We start from the raw sequence: 12,924 nt of genomic DNA on the forward strand, positions 1-12,924 counted from the left end.
CGCAGTAATTTAGCGTCATTTTTTACGCTAATGTGGCATTAGGTTGGCGAAAACGCCATGCCAAATTTACAAAGTGGTGAAATGCACACATTGCTCCACTTTGTAAACATTTGAGCCACATTATCTCTGCTCCAGGCATAATGTATGCAAGGGGGGCATTCCTCCGTTAGGAGGCCCAGAAAAATGGTGCGGTAGAATCTATGAGATTCCACTGCGCCATTTTTCTCATCATTTTTAAAGCCTGCTCAATGTAGGCGGTAAATTGAGGCATATCATTGTTTATATTAGGCCTCTGTGTACTTTGCAGGATTAGCGCCAAAAGTTTTTATGCTAATCCTGCAAAGTACCACAATAGCGTCAGAAATTATGACGCTATTGATCCTAACATGTGCCATAGTGCAATGTATTATTAATATGATGCACACATGGTGGCGTGAGGGGGGAGCAATGGAGCGCAAAAAAAGTGGCTCTTCATCTAATGAAGCAGCCCTTTTCTTAAATCTGGGCCAAAGTATCTTTCTCTACTTTCTAGGCAAATGAAGAAACGGAAGTGCCTTCTCTATCCTTAGGTAGCCACATGTGATGTTACAGCTCCTGAATAAGTTAAGGCATCACATGTGCCAGTCCAGCACCCAAAGGCAGAAGGGCAAAGAACATGTGCTTTTGAGCCCACATTTCAATAAAAGTCTGTACAGAGAGGAGAAAATAAATGTTAAGAAGTGTCTTTTCTCCATTGCTATCTCTTGGGAGATATATGATATCAATAGATGCTCACAAGTTTCACAGATTAACCTGGAAGGAAGGGCTAACTTCGGGCACCAGTATATAAGGTGCCTATCATAGTGGTGGTAAGAAATTTCTTTTGGTGTCATGGTCACATAGGGAACACGGTAAGTGGGGAACCTTGACCAAACTTTTGTGTTTCCTGTAAAGAAAGATTTTTGTGCTGAAAATTAGCGCGAGCACAGCACCATATGGGCTTGGTCACACAGTACAACTCATCGGATAATCCATGTAAGGTGGGTATAGTGAGCCAGTTGACATTCAAATTCATGCCTATTAAAGACATGCATAGTTGCCTAAAGTTGTGCTAAGCAACATTGCATCAAATCCTAGTGCCAAATAAGATCATCAGGTGGAAACAACATGTTAATGTGTATCACATGATTTCCTTCATTCACAGTACATTCAATATTATCACGATTTGACATTGGGTGTCAATTGTGTGTGATGATATTTATACCTGGCAGTAGCCAGTGACATAACAAAACCTACCCGGAGGGGCCCTCGGGACCCAGTCAGGAGCTGTCAGGCCAGGGGGGCCTCCTCCTGTGCACAGTGTACTGTGCTAAGGGGGGTAAGCTCTAGGGGCAAGTGTAAATGACATGCTAATGCATATCACATGATTTCCTTCATCCATAGTACATTCAATATTATCACATATAATATTATCAATATAATCACATACTATGTGATTTGCCCTTGGACGGTCAATTGTGTGATGATATTGATACTTGACGTTAGCCAAAGTCTGTGGGGACCCAACTGTAAAGTACAGGGAGGGCTCCCCCTAGGACCCAGTCGGGAGCTGTCAGCCCTGGAGGCCGCCTCCCATGCATAGTGTACTGTACTGATGAGGGGCCCAAAACTTCGGGCTCCCCCTGCACCACAGGGTCTGATGGGGGCTTATGTTATGCCACTGACGGTAGCCTTCAGTACAAAAATGGCAAACACCTACAACTCAGTATAAATCAATGTACCAGCATAGCTTTCTTTGTGTATGGGTGACCTATGGCATCATTGATAAGCAAGACTTTGTAAAGGAGGTCAAGCGCTCTTTTTGATCACTCATACCACACTGATTATTTTCATGCAGGTTAGTAGGATTTTAAGTAATTCTACCCCTTGGTCACCCAGTAAAAAAAAAAAAAAAAAAAATATCAGAAAGGCATACTTTGAAAGGGAAATCTCTTTATTTTGCAGGCGAATCCTTCAAGACTAGACATGAATGTTGCAATATAAGAGAGTGGCCTGCCTCATGCACGCTCCTATTGATCCCAATTTACATCAGAGATGTCCTGGACCTATTATCCTATGAAACTTGACCAGGGCCATGGAATTATGTGCAACTGTGGCAGGGGATGTTCCTCTTTATTTTGGATTTACTACACTTGCCCCATATCCATCATCTGTTGCATACCATTAAAAATAAAATTGTAGCTCAATTAGATCAAATATTACCTAAACAAGTGCCACACATGGTCCTGTGCAGTGATAGGTCCTTTGCAATAATTAACTGCCTCACTTTCCATTGATGTTTGCTTTATGATATAGTTACATTCCTTTACAATCACTTCATGAAGATATTAAAGATGACCGATCAATACTAGAATAACAGGGCAATCCTGTACATTGACTCAATAAGGAAAACAAAGATATAACTAATGACCAGTTAAGGAGATTTCTACCAACACCACAACATTATCTAAGAGTAGTCGAGGCTAGCTGATGCCCCAGCTTACATCATGGTGTCCTGCACCCACTTACTCAGTGCTGACCAGATCCGCTGTTGCCGACTTCTCTTTCTATAACCTTTGGGATTCTATAAACTCATCTCCAAGGTCTGGAAAGCCAGGAGTCTCGCTCTCCAGTTCTCAAATGTTGGGAGCTCCACCTTTAACCAGTCCGAGGCAATACATAAATGTAAAATTGCCATGGCCATAAAGGGAAAGTATTTCTCTTTTTTCAAACACTCATTGATCTGTGGGGGGTCAAACACCCCTAACAATACCAATGTGGGTGTAAGAACTACCCGTAACCCAATGATATCCCCTAAAAAAACCTCAATTGCCTGTAGCAGTAGTTTCAGCTTGGAACAGGTGTAGAACATAGGCACAATCTCTCCCTCTGATTTCCCACAACAGTTGCAAGTGCCATTAAACCCGGCCCACTTACGAACCTTGGCCGGCGTATAGTACAAATTAAACATAGGGGGTCATTCCGACCCCGGCGGGCGGCGGGAGCCGCCCGCCTGGAGGGAGCCGCCAAATGGCCGCTGAGGCCGTTCTGGCTTTCCCGCTGGGCTGGCGGGCGACCGCCAGAAGGCCGCCCGCCAGCCCAGCGGGAAACCCCTCCCCACGAGGAAGCCGGCTCCGAATGGAGCCGGCGGAGTTGGTATGTGCGACGGGTGCAGTGGCACCCGTCGCGTATATCAGTGTCTGCAAAGCAGACACTGAAATACAAAGTGGGGCCCTCTTACGGGGGCCCTGCAGTGCCCATGCCATTGGCATGGGCACTGCAGGGGCCCCCAGGGGCCCCACAACACCCCTCACCGCCATCCTGTTCCTGGCGGTCGGAGCCGCCAGGAACAGGATGGCGGTGAGGGGGTCGGAATCCCCCATGGCGGCGCAGCAAGCTGCGCCGCCATGGGGGATTCCCAGGGCAGCAGAAAACCGGCAGGAGACCGCCGGTTTTCCTTGTCTGACCGCGGCCAAACCGCCGCGGTCAGAATGCCCTGCGGGGCACCACCAGCCTGTTGGCGGTGCTCCCGCATCCTCGGCCCCGGCGGTCCTTGACCGCCGCGGTCGGAATGACCCCCATAGTCTAATAATGTTGCATTTTTAGACTGGATGCAAGAAATGCTCTTTCTGCCATTTTCACAGATTGTTCCAGCCAATTTCTCTGCTTCCCAAGCCTTGTGTTCCATTTTTCATCCTGCAGCTCCATATCATCATTCTGCTTATCTAATAGTAGATTGTAAAATGCCCCTATCCTAACCTTGTGCCTAACTGCTTCTATTATTAAAACCTTCTCTATAAAAGGATCTTCCTTTTTATAGCAGTGAAGAAAATCTCAAATTTGCAGAAATTTAAAATAGTGAAATTGGGGTACGTCATATTGCTGCTGCAGTTTGGTAAATGCCTTAAATGTATTGCCAGAGCATAAATTACCAATCCGGGTTATTCCTTGTCGATTTCAACTCTCCACTATGGAACCATAAAAAATAGAGGAGAGGAGGCGCTGACAATGGTGTATAACTATTTATCTTCCCCATAGAACACTGTTGCTTCAGTTGCTGCCATATCAGCTGGGCTGCCCATAGAGCCTTAAATCTTGTTTTTCTTATAGTAACTTGGGGCCAGATGTAGGTAGGTGAAAATTTGCGAGTCGGAAATAGCTATTCAATGCAAATCGCTATTTCCGACTCGCAAAATGGAATCCAAGAAACAAATGTGACACCAATTTGTGAGTCGCATGTGTGTTGCAACGCAAATTGCGAGAAGGGTGTTGCAAATTGCAACTGACTCGCAAATTGCCTGCAGGTGCTGCACAACAGTTTGGAAATCCACTTTCTGGCTCTTGGTGATGACATCAGAACCAGGAAGTCATCAAGTACACCAGGGAGAAGGGAGGACCACACCCTTTCCAAACTGCTGTGCAACACCAAGGAGAGAGGAGCTGCTGCTACAATGGAGGAGACAAGCAGTGCTGGAAGGAGAAGGAAGCTCAAATTTTCTGATAAAGAACTGGAGGTGCTGACAGAGGAATAATGCCTGCACCACGACAAGCTATTTGGGAAGGCAGCCATGAGTGTCCCAGACACTCAAAAGAAAATGATTTGGCAGCAAATCCAGGAAAGGATTAATGCCATAGGGGTGAGCCACCGCACCCTTGAGGAAATCAGGAAACAGTGGTATGACCTGCGCTCTAGGACAAAGGAGAGGGTAGCAGAGCGCCTGAGAGAGATGAGGGGCACCAGAGGAGGCCCATCCACCATCCCACCACCCACAGCCATGGAAGCAATGGTCGAGCAGACCCTGGAGCCAGAGGCCATAATTGGAATGGGAGAAGTGGACAGTTCTGCGGCAGGGACATCCAAAAGTGAGTACCTTGAGATACGCACTCACACCCACAAATGTAGTACACACACTCTCCCAGTACTCAGCAGCAGGCACCACCAGAGTAGCTCCATTCCAGACTAGCAACCTCTAGAATAGTGCATTGTGGGAAATGTAGTACAGTAGTCAGCATATAGGAAAATGTTTATTATGAGGCATAAAATAGATGGGAGAGACAGACAGTGTATTCCCTATGTCCCACAGGTCTCCCACAAGACACCCCCAGCAGCGACACCAGGCAGGGAGGAGAGCATGGGCCAGAGACACTGCAGGAGGCTGCTGCTGAAATTCCTGGGCCCAGCAGGACACCACCAGCATCCTATGAGGAACATGAACATGAAATGGGGGCAGCTAATACAACCCCAGGGCCCAGCCCCACAGCAAGTCATTCTGAGCCAGCAGCAGGACAAAGGCGCAGATGCCGACGCAGAGTTCTGGCGGTGCCCCAGGAGGAGGTAGGGGACGCAGGCTTTGCAGGAATGGAGGCATCCCTCATCAATGATCAGCACCTGCAAAATAGACAACTGAGGTCAATATCAAGAACCTTAAACAGGATGCAGAGCAGCATGACCAATGGGCTGGCTGAAGTGAAAACTTAGTTCACAAGAATGAATGAACATATGGGGGATCTCATCCAGGCCATCCGCCAACTGGTGACAGAACTGGTGGCAGACCGACAGTATGCAAGGCACAGGGAGCGCCACAGAGTGGCACGATTCGACCGTATGGCTGCATCCATTGGGCGTCTTGCAACAAACACAACTGACCTGTCTAGATGGACAGTAAGCCTACAGGTTGAACTTCAGCACTTTGCTGGTGATGTGGCTCGTGGACTTGGCCGCATCAGCCATGCTGTGGACCTGATGGAAGCTAGGCAGGTGGCAAGGAGCACAGGGGAGACCCCTCAGGACAGTGAGGAAGGGTCTACAATAAGTAGCATGTCTGCCAGTGAGTCCCGTGTGCTAAGGAGTGGAAGTGCACGGCAGGGGTCAGGGGACCTACCAGGGATGAGCCATGCTGGGCGCTCAAAAAGGAGGGTGTGAGCCACCAGACAGCACTGTTCATGAGGCACATGACGTTAATGTGTCCTCATCACATTTGGACAAGTACAGACTTTACCAGACAGCACTTTTCTTTCACCATATTATTTAGAAATAAAAAGGTTTTGTTCGTTTCACTACACAACTGGGCTATGTGTGTCTGACATTAGTGAGTATGGTGACAGTTGCCACGTACCTGCCAAAGTATTGGGTTACAATGTGGTTCCGTCTCTGTCTGCCTTGATTTGCAATGCTTCTATCCCCAGGCTGTTGGTGTGGTAGCTCTTGCTCCTCATCCTCCGAATCTGTGTCTTCAGGGGTGAGATGTAGCCCATGTCTGGTGGCAATGTTGTGTAGGATTGCACAGGCGGCGACAATCTTGAATGCTGTTTCTGGTGCATACTGGAGTGCATACTGGAGTGCACCTCCACTTTTATGGAGGCACCTGAATCTTGCCTTTAACAATCCAAATGTCCTCTCAATGACAGTTCTGGCCCGCCGATGGGCACTGTTATAACACCTCTCGTTCTCATTGCCAGGTGTTAGGTACGGGGTAAGTATCCATGGTCTTAGAGCATATGCACTGTCACCTGTTTGACAAAAATAAGCAATGTTAGCAGGACGTGAATGGTTTCCACAGTGACCTGTATGTAAGGCTTCAGGGTGTATTCAGCATTACCGAATATTTGGATATTTAGCTACAATGTCAGTAATGACATTATGGGTGTCTCATACCACCTGGATGTTTAGTGAGTGGGTGCATTTTCTATTGTGGAACACATATTCCAGATTTGTAGGAGGGCAGATTTGTATATGTGTCCCGTCCACACACCCTATTACATGGGGAAAGCTGGCAATTCTATAGAAGTCCAACTTGGTGCTGTTAATTTCTGCCTCATTCCTGGGTAGGTATATATATCTGGACATGTGTGTGAGTATGACATCTAGGAAACATCTGAAGAATCGTGAGAGTGAACTCTGGGATACCCCACCTGCCACAGCAATCACCCCCTGATAGCTACCCGAGGCCAAGAGGTGCAGTGAGCATAGCACTTGCACTTGTGTAGGGATGGCGCTGCCGCGCACTGTCTGTCGTTCAAGCTGCAGATTGAGTAGTTCAATTAATTCTAAGATTGCAGCACTGCTCAGTCTATATTTGTCATAACTCTCATCCTCAGTTTGTTGAAATAATGTCTGCCTGGTTCAGTATATCCTCTCCTGTCTCTGCCTCCTCCTCCTCTGCTGGGCGGCGTGGACTCTCCTCTTCCATGCTGTCACGTGTAGTTCAGCCATTTTCAATAGCCCAGATGCCTTCTGGGTCTCCTTTTATACTTTGGTTCTGGTTACCACCTGATCTGAATCAGCGGTAATCTGGATGTGCAAAATGGGCTTTTGGCGACTAGTCGCAATTTGCGACTGGCTTTTGCATATGGTTTGCGACTCGCAAGTTTCGACTTCCTATTTGTGGGTCGCAAAATCAGGTCGCAAATTTTGCGAGTCGGTAATGGCTCACATCGCTATTTGCACTTCGGAAATGGGATTTTTGTATCCTATTTCGGATTTTGCGAGGTCGCAAATAGCGAATCAGGCCATTAGCGACTCGCAAAACTTTGCTACATCTGGACCCTGGTTCTATATACTTCTGGAGCAACCCTTGAGCTTCCGAGCCCAAAATCATCTCATAAATTGAGAGAGAATCAGCGCAAGAACACCCCTGTGTTTCCCCAGTAATCAAAACATTAATTTGCTGCAGATCACATGCATAATAGTATAAGGTAAACTGTAAGGGACGGACCAGCAGCCCCGGATCTGTGGCGTGTCATATACTTCAGTGCCCTCCTTGACTTAGTATATCCCCAGAGGAAGCTGTTTGTGATGCTCTCCAACATGGTAAGCCAATTTTTTGTAAATTCCAGGGGGATGACTCAAAAGAGATTCAGTATTTTGGGAAGAATTTTCATTTTTAATACATTACAATGACCTAATAGAGTTAAATGTAATTGGTTTATCCTATCTAAGTCTTTCTTAATTTTAGCCAGCATCAGAACCATTTTCTGCTCCCCAACATGACCAACTTTGCTGGTGATGCTTATCCCTAGGTATACAGCGTCGGATACAACCAGATTGTCTCTGATAATAGTCTGGGGAGAAGAAATGATCTGGGTTTTATCCTTATTCAACTTATAACCGGAGTATGCTCTAAATACACTGGCCAGTCTTTCAATTTCCTTAACCGCTACCTCCGGGTTAGTTGTGACTATCGCCTCATCATCTGCATATGCTAATACCTTGTAGCTCTCCCCATAACAAGTAACTGGGATAATATCCTTGCACTTTTCTAATACACTCAAGAAAGGATCTATATATAGTGAAAATAATAACGGAGAGCAAGGACATCCCTGTCTCGTTCCGCTGGAAATGCATATTAGGTCAGATTCTAAGCCGGCCAATCATAGCCGAGATTTGGGGGTGATGTACAGTCCCTTAATGGCTGTTAAAAAGCCCTCCTCTATCCCCTTCCATCTCAAAACCTCCCATAAGAAGGGACAAGCTACAAGGTCACATGCTTTCTCTGCATCTAACAAAATCACACCTAGCGGTGTTTGTTGTGCTTCCGACAAATCAAGCATGGATATAACTCTTCTAATATGATCTACCGTTCCTCTCTCCAGAATAAAACCATGCTGTCTTCTGGATACTAACGGAGCGATAACCCATGCCAATCTGCTTGCCAAAATCTTGGCATACATTTTCCCATTGCAGATCAGCAATGAGATGGGTCTATAGGACCCCGGGCCTGTTGCAGCCCTTTTTTTTAAACACTACTATAGTAGCTAAATTCCAGGAGGGTGGGATCTGCCCTGACTGGGCCATTACAAACGTTAATAGCATATCCTTACATAGCTCTTGCCAGAACACCTTAAAAAAATTCTAATGGCAAGGCATCTGATCCTGGGGCTTTTCCTGAAGCCAAATATTTAATAACTTCACAGATTTCATCCAATGATATTGGGACATTCAATAGATTTTGCTCCTCCTGGGTGAGTCTGCCTGTTTGCAGTTCACTCAGAAACTGTCTAAGGCACTCATGGCCCCCAGGTAATTGTTGTTTGTAGTGAGAATAGAACTTCTCACAGAAGCCCCTAAAGACTTCCAAAATATCATCCGTCTTGTCCACCTTATCCCCCTGGGAATCCACCATCTCTGTTACATTCCTATTTGAAACCTTCTGCCTAACCCGCCTGGCCAAGATTTTACCAGTGGTTTCCCAATACTCATAGCATTCGGCCCTAGAAATCTGGTATTTCTCTGCTACCACCTTGATCAAATACTGGTTGGCCTTTGCGTTGAGAATTGCTACCTTGGCTTGATCAACACTAATGTCTTTCCCCTTTCTTATAGTCTGTACTAATTTCCTCTCCGCCTGCATAAGTTCTTGCGTTAAGCCTCCCATATTTTCTGCAGATATTGGGCAAAATTCAGAGTCCCCCCTCTAATTCCAGCCTTTAATGCATCCCAAATTATTTCTGGTGCCGCAGCGTCTCTACTGTATTATCATCTAAAAAGTGTGTCAACCATGTTCACATATGAGCTACATAAGCTGAATCCCATAACAATTTCCTATCAAACATCCAGACATGACGCGGCCTACAGAATCCAGACAACGGTATGGCCAAGCACAGACGATTGTGATCTGATAAAACTCTAGGGGTTAATTCTATCTCTACTCCAGAAATTGATGTTAGTGAGATAAAAAAATAATCAAGGCATACCAACCTATTATGGGTAAAAGAGTAATATGTATAACCTGAGTCCGGAGATTTAAGTCTTTCCCATTCATCTAACAGAGTGCGACCTTGTACCAGCTCATGCAAAGCTTTATAGACCTTGGGTTTACGTCCATAATATCTACCTGCTGATGTAAACCCTTTGTTAACTTCAAGATGAATATTAAAATCCCCACACAACACCAGAGGCAGCGGCCCAGAAGCTAATTCCCCATTTAACACATCGAATATTTCAGCTTCATCAGAATTAGAGCCATAGACAGTACAGAGAGTAAATTTGGCAGCACCTGCTTTACATTCAATAAGGATCCACAGAACACCTTTATCTCTCATCATACGGCCTATACTACATACAGACCCCCTGGCCAAAATTATCCCTGTGTCGCCCCCGTTTGCTGTGTACAGGCTAAAAGTGTCATGTCTAACCCTCTCAACACCTCATGTTTCCCCCAGGGAATTTGGGTATCTTGCAGGCAGATCAAATCTGCCTGCATTGCTTTTATAGCCAAGGCTACTTTACTTCTCTTTTGGGGACTGTTCAAACTGTATATATAGTAACCAAGCATATTTTTAACCTACGTGCTATATTCTTTCTTCTAACCATCCCACTTTAGATAGAGTTACTTTTCTGGGCAATCAAATTCACCCAACCATTTTTGTCCTGCTGTTTTCTTATAGATCCAGTTAAAACATCCTGTTTATATATCATCATGTAGTTATTTTCCTTGCTCTTTCTTAAGCCTAACTTCTCCTCTGACCCCTCAACCCACCTCCAACAACCCCCTTTCTTCCCCACCCACCCATCCCCAAACCCTTGCCCCACTTGGTGCCCCCCTGCCCCAACAACCAAATTCTCCCCCTGACTCCTGGACTCCCTCCCACCATCAGCAATTAGAAGGCACAAGACCAACCAGGTCCTTCCACTGATGGATTAGTGCTCCCCTCACATCTCGCCTGACCCAACAAGACCACCCCCATATAACCTGAATTGCCTTCTGCCCCTGTGTATTGTCACAGAAAAAGGAAAAAAAAAGGAACTGCATGACATCATGTAAAAGAGTTAGCATTACAACTTTCTACCCCACCATTACCAATCCATTATAATGTCAGAACCAGTCCAAAAACTCCTGAGCCTTCACTTGCGAGAGAAAGAAGAGAGCCCCTCACCGGCAATCACTTTTAATTTAGCTGGATTCATCAAAAAAGCTTGAGCGCCTTTACTCTTCAATAGTGAGATTACTTGTCTAAGCCTCCACCTTCTTTCAACCGTGGCATGACAATAATCCGGCCTGACAAAGAAGTTACATCCTAAAGCAGTGCGTTTGCGATCCGGACGAGCAAGATCATACACAGTCCGTCTTGCCAAATAGTTATGAAGACATATTAATATAGCCCTGGGTTTCCGCCTTCTTGATCCATCTTCTCAATTTAAACGGAAATCTATGGGCTCTTTGAACTTCCTTCTCCCAGTCCCATTGCGGTAAATCTGGGAAAGCTTCCCTGAATAGTTTAACCATGAACATCCGTGAATCTGCCCCTTCCGTCCCCTCTGGGATGCCCAGGACACAAAGGTTATTTTGTCTTGCTCTATTTTCCAAGTCTGCCATCTTCCACTGAATGTCCTCCATTTGACTCCTCAATGATTCTCTAATTTCTCCTTGTGTAGCGGTAACATCCTCGAGTTTCGATATACGTGTTTCAGCCTCTCCTATACATATCGCAAAGTCAGTGCATGACTTAGCAACCCGCTGAATAGCTCCTTGCATTTTGCGGCAAGCCAATTGTGTTCTACGGCTTTCCACTTTAGTCTCCTCCTGATGCTCCATAATACTCTGGTGTATCATCTCCAACGATATTTGAGTTGTATCAACTGAAGGGCCACCCAGGGAACCAAGGCCGCCAAACCCTGATGCAGAGAAATAGTCCCATTGTAAGGTTTTAGATGTTTTAGTAGATGGTTGACGGGAGGGTGAGCCTGAGCCAGAAATTCTCTTTTTCATCTTTTTTCTAACTGTGGCCACTTTAGATTTTTCGGATTGACGTGGGTCCTTCCCCCATTCAGGCTTTCCATCTTCATCCTCGCCCGGTGTAGTCGTTTCGGATCCTGCTTCGGACCAAGATGATCTACCGGCCCGGCTACTCCCCTCCCTAAATTCCATAGCCTCATCGCTGGTCCAACTAGATTGATCCGATAGGGAAAAACATCTGTCCCCCAGATCTTGGTCTTGACCACTTTTCAAAATCAGCCTCCTTTTAAACCGGGTCTGCTCGCCCTTATGTATTTCCTCACCCATATTTAATGTTGAAAGATCACAAACCAGGGCCTGTGTCACAGCCTGTACCTCTGCCTGGGCTAGGATGTCTCTAGAGACGAATCATTAACTTTTCCCAGTTTGTTGCTCACATCTACTTCTTCAGTGGATAGATTTACGCACACTGGGATACGAAGAACATCTGCCTTTTCTGTTTGTGAAGGTTCCATGTGTGTTTCTTCCTCTCGCTCAATCACATAGTCACCAGATAGCGTATTTACTTTTGGCTCGACATTTCCACATATATCACTATTATTGCTACTAATGTATTCGATTTTGCTGCCATATCGGCGTGTATCTTTGCTTTAAAGTATTTCACTAACGGAGCACTCACCACTTTGGCCGAAGACGATGATCTAACTTTGTCCGGGTCAGCTGCCGTTCATGTAGAAGCCCTCAGCATCTTGTTCTCACCTGCACCACCTGAGCCATGGCTTTTTTCCTGCCTTGCGGCAGCCCCAGCACCAATACCGGAGGGCGCCACCTTTGATCCTCTCGCCGTCATTCGTACACTGTGCCTCTACACCAGCGCAGTGAAACACTGTAGCAAAAATTGTAGCACACTCGCTACCGAGCGGGAAGACAGACAAGCGAGCCCCAAACACTAAGCTGAGCCCGTGTAGCGTCTGAGGCTGATCCGAGACACAGTCATACCAATGTCCACTAGGAGGATAAGGGCAGAAAGACATCTACACCCAGTCGGTCTGGGGGAAGGAGGGAGCACAGTACGACCAAATCACTCGGCCTTCACTTGCCTTCAAGTAACCTAGACAACAAAAAAAACACTAGACATTTGTTATGTCTTCAGGTCTGGCTTGACAGCGCAGCTGTTGATAGCCATTTTGTGATCAACCTAAAAATGGGCTTTAAGAAGCACTAACAAGAG

Source organism: Pleurodeles waltl, chromosome 6 (genome assembly GCF_031143425.1).
Source record: "Pleurodeles waltl isolate 20211129_DDA chromosome 6, aPleWal1.hap1.20221129, whole genome shotgun sequence".
In the NCBI taxonomy this organism is placed as follows: Eukaryota; Metazoa; Chordata; class Amphibia; order Caudata; family Salamandridae; genus Pleurodeles; species Pleurodeles waltl.